Below are 8,350 nucleotides of genomic sequence, written 5' to 3' on the forward strand. Positions count from 1 at the left end.
AATCAGGAGGGTGAGTACCCTGTGTGTCTGCCTCGAGAAACATAATAAGACGATGGGGGTCCCAGTAGGCCAGAGGACAGTTTGTAGAATTCCGCAGGAATCCTGTTTGGTCCCAGGGTCTTATTGGCTTTAAGTTCAGTTGTAGAAGCTTGGACGTCTACCAAGTAAATCTCAGCGTTGATCCTCACTCTCGCCTTTGCATCCAATACTGGAACGGTTATCGACTCCAGGTAATGATAAATGTAGGGCTGGGTCTGTAGCGGCCTAGCCCTATAAAAGTGTTTGTAATAGCGAGCGAAGGATTCGGGTATAGCCTCATCCAACTTCGCACAATCCCCCCTCAGGGACTCTGATCTGGGGTACCCATTTCACCTCTGTGTCTCTCCTACCCAACCAAGCAAGTTTACCTGCTTAGTCTTTAACTTCTTAGAGGCGGTGTTGGGAAGGCAGCATTTGGTTTTTAGTGCCCTCTTGTGCCAAGGCCATATATTCCTCCTACAGGAGGGATAGCTGTCTAAGAGTAGAGGGGTCCTCCCGCCTGCTCCTTACCTGCTGGACCTCCTGCTGCCGCCTGCCGCCTGAGCCACCACAGGGCCGCCGAGCGCTGCCCCAGCCGCCTAGCGCCGCCACCGAGCCCCCTGGTTCCCGCCGCTGCCCACGAGAACCCGCCCCCCCGCCCACCGATTGGTTCCCGCGCTCCCCGCCTCCCCGCAGACCCTCCCTCCCGGCTCCCCTCTTAAGGGGACCCTCTCCCCCGTCCCAGGTGTGACCACTGTGCCCTCGGCCTGGTCGCTCCCACACCTCCCGCCTGCTCCTTACCTGCTGGACCTCCTGCTGCCGCCTGCCGCCTGAGCCACCACAGGGTCGCCGAGCGCCGCCCCAGCCGCCACAGGGCCGCCAGGCGCCGCCACCGAGCCCCCTAGTTCCCGCCGCTGCCCACGAGACCCCGCCCCCCCGCCCGCCGATTGGTTCCCGCGCTCCCCGCCTCCCCGCAGACCCTCCCTCCCGGCTCCCCTCTTATGACGCCCCCAGAGCGACCGCGCAGCGGACGCGCGCAGCGGGAGCACCGAATGAGCGCCGAAGGTGCGCCAAAGGTAAGCCCGTCTGCGCCCGTCCGCGCCTGGACCGCGCCCAGTGCCAGGACCCCTGGCCCCCGCAGACCCCAGCCCACCCGCCGGACTTACGATGCCGCCACCCTCAACGCACTCAACACCGGCCGAACCCCCGGGTGCTACCAAGCCACCCCGAGACGCACCCACGGACCCTTCAGCTGCCTCACCTGCAAGTTCACCTGCATCCGGACCTGCCCCGCACCAGCACCCGCCAAGCCGAACACCAGCAGCAACCACCTCAAGTGCATCCTGCTCAACACCCGCTCCGTCCACAGACACGCCGTTCAACTCTGGAACCTCCTCGACACCACAGCTCCTGACGTTGCCTTCCTCACGGAAACCTGGATGAACGACTCCTCAGCACCCGACATCGCCATCGCCGTCCCAGAGGGCTACAAGATCATCCGGAGAGACCGCGACAACCAGACTGGAGGAGGCATCGCCATCATCCACAGAGACACCATCCGTATCTCGACCAACGCCGACAACACCCTGACATCCGCCGAACACCTGCACTTCCAGATCCACACCGACCCCAAGACCACCCTCAGAGGCACCCTGATCTACCGACCCCCGGGACCACGCACTCAATTCAGCGAAGACATCGCCGACTTCATCAGCCCGCACGCCCTCCCCTCGGCCGACTACATCCTCCTCGGGGACATCAACTTCCACCTGGAGAACAACAACGACCGCAACACCACCACCCTGCTTGACAACCTCGCCACCCTCGGACTCAAGCAGCTGGTGACCACCCCCACCCACCTCGCCGGACACACACTCGACGCCATCTTCTCGTCCAGCAAAGACATCTCCTTCAGCCACGCCACTGGACTCCACTGGACGGACCACAGCTGCATCCACTTCACCTTCAAAAGAACCACGGTCCACCACCACCACCAGCAACAGGCCGCACGAAGAAGCTGGAACAAGATCACAGCCGAACAACTCACCACATCCCTGAGCCAGCACCCTCCCGCCAGCTCACCGAACCCCAGCCAAGCCGCCGACAACCTCACGAAATGGATCTCCACCTGCGCGGACGAGCTCGCCCCTCTGAGGACCCCACCCAGCAGACCCGGAAGCAAGAAGGCCCCTTGGTTCACCGACGAACTCAAGAGCTCCAAGAAGAACTGCCGAGCCCTCGAGAAAGCATGGAGAAGAGACCCAACGCCGGACAACATGACTACCCTCAAGCTCGCCACCCGAAGGCACCATCAACTGATCCACGCCACCAAGAAAACAGCATTCAAGGACCGGTTGGACAACAACGCACACAACAGCAAGGAACTCTTCAACATCGTCAGAGAGCTCTCCAACCCCAACGCCGGAACCAACGACATCACCCCATCGCAAGACCTCTGCAACTCCCTCGCCTCCTACTTCCACAACAAGATCGCTGACATACACAACAGCTTCAGAACACAACCAACGCTCCCCACGACCAAACCAACGCCCCCCACCACCACCCTCAACGCCTGGACACCGATCAACCTCGAAGACACCATCAGCACGATGAACTCCATCCACTCCGGTTCCCCAACCGACCCCTGCCCTCACCACATCTTCAACAAGGCCGACGCTGTCATCGCACCCCACCTGCGGGACATCATCAACACCTCCCTCAACACCGCCACCTTCCCTGAGAGCTGGAAGCACGCCGAACTCAGCGCTCTACTAAAGAAACCAACGGCGGACCCCACCGAACTCAAGAACTACCGCCCCATCTCGCTCCTCCCGTTTCCAGCCAAAGTCATCGAGAAGACCATCAACAAGCAACTGGCAGCCTTCCTCGAGACGACTGGTTCCCTCGACCCTTCCCAGTCAGGCTTCCGGGCCAACCACAGCACCGAGACCGCCCTCATCGCTGCCACAGACAACATCCGAACCCTGCTGGACAACGGAGAAACAGCGGCCCTCATCCTCCTGGACCTCTCCGCGGCATTCGACACTGTCTGCCACCGCACCCTAGTGCAGCGCCTCAGCAACGTCGGGATCAAGGAGAAGGCACTGGAATGGATCATCTCCTTCCTCACCGGAAGGACACAGAGAGTCCGCCTGCCCCCGTTCAGATCAGAAGCCACGGAAGTCACCTGCGGCGTCCCTCAGGGCTCCTCGCTCAGCCCCACCCTCTTCAATGTCTACATGAGCCCCCTTGCGGCCATCGCACGCCAACACAACCTGAACATCATCTCCTACGCCGATGACACCCAGCTGATCCTCTCCCTGACCAACGACCCCGCCACCGCCAGAGCCAACCTACACGAAGGGATGAAAAACGTGGCCGAGTGGATGACGACCAGCCGCCTGAAACTGAACACAGACAAGACGGAAGTCCTCATCCTGGGCTCCTCACCCTCCGCCTGGGACGACTCCTGGTGGCCCCCTGCCCTGGGCAACGCACCCAAACCGACAGACCACGCACGCAACCTGGGCTTCATCCTGGACTCCTCCCTCTCCATGACCAGACAAGTCAACGCCGTCTCCTCGTCCTGTTTCAACATCCTGCGCATGCTACGTAAGATCTTCCGGTGGATCCCCACCGAGACCAGGAAAACAGTCACCCAGGCCCTCGTCACCAGTCGACTGGACTACGGCAACGCCCTCTACGCCGGTACCACCGCCAAGCTCCAGAAGAGACTCCAGCGGATCCAGAACGCCTCGGCGAGACTCATCCTCGACGTCCCCAGACGAACTCACATCTCCAGACACCTGAGAGACCTGCACTGGCTCCCGATCAACAAAAGAATCACCTTCCGGCTCCTCACCCACGCACACAAAGCCCTACACAACCAAGGCCCGACCTACCTCAACAGCCGCCTCAACTTCTACGCTCCCAAACGCCACCTCCGCTCGACCAGTCTCGCCCTCGCAGCCGTCCCCCGCATCCACAGAGCGACAACAGGAGGTAGATCCTTCTCCCACCTGGCCGCCAAGACTTGGAACGCCCTCCCCACCGAACTACGCCTGACCCAAGACCACCTCTCCTTCAGGAAGAAGCTCAAGACCTGGTTGTTCGAGCAGTAGCGGACCCCCCCCCCCCCTAGCGCCTTGAGACCCTCCGGGTGAGTAGTGCGCTTTATAAATGCCTTTGATTGATTGATTGATTGAGGGGTTGGGACCAGGGCCATGGTTTTCCTTAATAACCATCAGCCTGCATTCTATCTCCGCCAAGGATATCATTGGTCTCTTTTTCTTGCGTGCTTTGAAGCTGTTGATTATTCTTATTGCTACAGAAAGTGAGTTTGGAGGGCTTAGGCATCTGGTCGGGAAAAGTGCCACCATCAGTACACAACTTCATGGCCAAGAACTCTTTCAACTTAGATATATAGTGCTAGTTAGGAGGTAGGTACGGAATTCATGTTGAAGGGTGGTCCAGTGCTGTGAATGGCTCGGTGTTCGATGCACACTGCTTTGATGGTGTTAGAACTAGCCACAGGGAACCAATGTAAAGATCTGAGCATGCTTCGGATGTGCTTTGGTTCAATGATTCAGAAATGCAATGTGTCAGTGGATGGAATCACAAGTAGTATCCTCTAGGCTAATTCCAGGATCAAAAGTGTCAAACAATAACAAACTAGCTCTTTTGCCCAAACTCACAGCAGGGCCGGAAAAATAATTGGACAAATACATTCCTTGTCACCTTGCAAAAATCAACTATGAAAGGGGCGTTCAACGTAGGTATGGACCTTTGCCAGCTACTTAGGATATCCACATAATGCACATTTACACAGAATTCATCCCATTTACAGCATCAGGAATTTAGAAAATATAGTAGGGCTTTGACCCTCCTCAACCCACACTCAACAAGAAAGTTATGGCCCTCCGGCCCTCTTCATCGAATACCCTTAACCGCCTTGGACATCTTATAATTAGACTCTTTGTGACGAATAATATAAAGTAGAAAAATATATATCACTGTATTTTTACTTGCTGTCAAGATCTTTGGAGGAAAAGTTGGCAAAAAATAAAATAGAGATGTGCTTACGAACCATTTAGTGTCATTGTGTCTAATCCACATAGCTTTTCCTACCGCACCCCACCCCTAATTTGTGGGATTCCACAGGAAATATTTTAATTTCCAGAAGCACACATCCCTCAATGCTTGCAGGGCTTCAAGACTGCTATTTACTTTCCAGGCTTTTTCCCCCTACACTCTGCCTAACACCAATAGTAACTGGAAGACTCTAGTGCCACATTGGGCTCCCACCCTCACTGTATAGGCAGGTACATTTTGTGATTCTCAGCAAAATTCAGCCTCACCACAATGTTCGAAAACACAGAATAAAAAACACAAGTGTACCGTACAAATGTCATTACCATCATCACCTGCCTGTCGCTGGCTTTATAAATAGCTGTCAAGTGTCCATGTGTGATTTCTTCCCTGTATTATAAAGTAATCAACGACTGCAATCTGACCTGTATGGTTTCACCTTTTCCAACACATGACTGAAACGGTCGCAATACAAAGCGATGTCTCCTTAAAAGCCAGGTGCCTTGTGTGACTTAAGTGGTCACCAAGATACATTTCATATAGACACTATGGTCAGGGCCCCTGAAAATATGCTATTATATGCTATTCTACGACTACATTTTCAATACAATTATTGATTAGACACATTTGTCTAATCCATCATAAATGGCATAATCGGCAGATGTTGGAAAAAAGATTATTTCTAGCTCATAAGGATAAAAGGTTATTCAAAATGAATCAACAATTGATCACACAAAGTGGAAGACTATTCACAATGGTTGACTAGTCTTCTTTCAGTTACTTTTAAGATCTGCTCGATCATCCACAGACCTTCCCATCTCTTCCAAGTCCCTTAAGACCTGGCTATTCGGCTAATCAACTGGACCCTGCCTGCACCTGGATACACTCACGGGTGACAGGTAGAGCTCTACAAATCTACTGACTGAATAATTGGTTGATTATTGCTCTATTTGGATGTTAAACTGGTACTAATGAGGTGTAATCTTTGCCCAGAAAGTGTTACCATGTGAAAAATATTGCAAAATAATTAAGTACGAAATATGCCAAATAATTTGACTTTTGTTGCAGCACAATTTAGTCATCCCAGGTGCATAATTTGGAATTCTCCTCCCGCCTAATTCCAATAGTCCTAACTATATTTCCAGGTATTGGCTTTCATGTAAAGTAAACATGAGATTTGGAAAGAGGCATCCCAGAGGCATTCCACACCGGGCAATGTTGTTTGGGAAGCAGATGTCTTATGCCGAGCAGGGATTGTATGAAGGATATCAGAGTGGGTAACACAATTGTGCTCCGAACCCTTTCACCGCGACTATGTGTGACAGAGTTGTTACGAAAGCTCACACTGTCAGGACCGGGTCGTAGAGTCCTATACACACACCGCTTTTATGGGGAACCACTTTTCTGGTAACCTCAAGTTCGGACTCACCTCCATTCAGTAACTAGCCGCTCCTCGTTTTCGAATCAAGGCGCGTCCGCTCATTCGCTGGAAACAGCACTGACGAAAATCCCGGAAGCCAAATCTTTGTTGACTCGGCAGGCCTACTGGAGTTTGCATTCCAAGCCTCGAAGTGAGGCCACACCACGCCTACTTTTCTGTGAAGTTTCAGTTTTCTTCCTCCCTTTGACGCCCAGGCTCAGCCTGTAGACAGAGAAAAGGGGCGAAAATATATGGCTTTCTGTAGTCTGCTGTATTTAGCTAATGTAAATAGTCGCTTGTTTCATTGTAGGGCTTGTCTTTCTCTTACTTTCCTTAGGGAAAACTAGCTTTTTTTTTTCTAAATGTACTCAACTTTATTTATTTTAGTTGTACTCGAACACATTTTAATACATATTTAACGTGCTAACCAATACCCATTAACATTACTTTAATTTTCGTAGAAGTATCTGTAGAATGTTGTAGACAGTGCCATTAGGGGTTCCGCATAAGAAAGTCCATGGCTGTCTACTGACCTTACACATTGATGTTCAGGTGAAGGCAGCAGCTTTGGAGACTGATCCCATTAACGTCAATAGATAAGGACACTTTTAGAGAATGGTGTAGCTCTACACACAGGGTGACCCTATTCAAGTCCAGCGAAGTATTTAGCTTTTAGCTAGGGTGAATGTAATTGAAGCAAGGGGGAGTTGACAGGTGGAGGCCCTTCCAGGCGGTGCTCTGATTCCATGCCTGGTTTTATATGCTAGGACATTGTAATTATGAGACAGAGGTCCACGTTGTGTGGCTGGCTTTTGACATGCAGGACTGGGACCAGAATTAGATGCTCAGGCCGGGGGACCCTCTAGTGCCTGTCTGATGCCAGGGTCTCGTCCCCGTAACATCCTATGGTACTATTCAAGCCCAGCTCAAAAATTCCTGAGGAGTTATTTACCAGCAGTAGACAGTAAAAAGTATGGGATTTACCCCCGTGCAAGGACACTTTCCATGTTGCTCCTGTAGAGTGTGTGAATTGACTGAATGTACCACGCATGTAGATATCAGCACCAATACACCGTGGAGCTCAGACAACACACAAATTGTAATAGTGAAAAGTTGATCTATCTTGTTACTTTCCCATGCAGCCTGAAGTATGTCGGTATGACTACGCGCAAAGTTAGAACATGCATCACTAAGTATCGAAGCACCATAAGATACAAGAACCGTTCTGCGAAATTGACCAATCATTTTATCAAACAATGACACACAATCAACGACTTACTCTGGACAGTGTTAGACAAATCCAGACCACTTGCCACAGTCCAAGATCTCTTAGTTTCTTTTTGTTAAAGAACACCGCTGGATTTTTAATTTGCAGAGCCATGTGAATGGTCTCAACGATGAGATACTGTGGATGTCTATACCCTAATACTTCTCCAGCACTGCGGGATTGCCGTGTATCTGACTGTTACCTACTTGACAACATCTGGCGTATGGAAACTTCAAGAATCCCTGAGACTTGTCAACTGCGTGAGCCTGACTGCCTTACTGCCTTACTCTCCCCTCACTTCCTAGATACAGGCCCTCACAAGCTATACAACTAGATCTACCTCCTGATAAGATGTTAAGCATCATTTTACCGCACAGTAGACAGTATTGTTTGTTTTCATTCTGCAATAACACACATGCTGCGTATTTGCTTATTGCTTTATTCTAAACGGTTCATGGAGTTCCCTGCCCTGAACTACATTCCACAGCATACCTTAATGACTCTTACCATACCTACTCAGACTACATTTCCCAGTATAACTTACTGGTTATGTCCTC

At 51.9% G+C, this 8,350-nt stretch overlaps 1 protein-coding gene across 2 annotated transcripts in view; it reads right to left on the reverse strand.

Moving 5' to 3' along the window:
* KIF14 (kinesin family member 14) overlaps positions 1-6,669 on the reverse strand; it is a 624,724-nt gene extending 618,055 nt beyond the window's left edge. Inside the window, exon 1 of one of the 2 annotated variants that reach the window (XM_085601461.1) lies at positions 6,536-6,669. The gene's annotated coding sequence lies outside the window, so the exon portion shown is untranslated. The remainder of the gene's footprint in view (positions 1-6,535) is intronic. The other variant, XM_085601462.1, reaches the window with a different exon arrangement.
* Between the last annotated feature and the right edge of the window lie 1,681 nt (positions 6,670-8,350).

The sequence above is a fragment of the Triturus cristatus genome, chromosome 4_2, assembly GCF_964204655.1.
Source record: "Triturus cristatus chromosome 4_2, aTriCri1.1, whole genome shotgun sequence".
Taxonomy (NCBI): domain Eukaryota; kingdom Metazoa; phylum Chordata; class Amphibia; order Caudata; family Salamandridae; genus Triturus; species Triturus cristatus.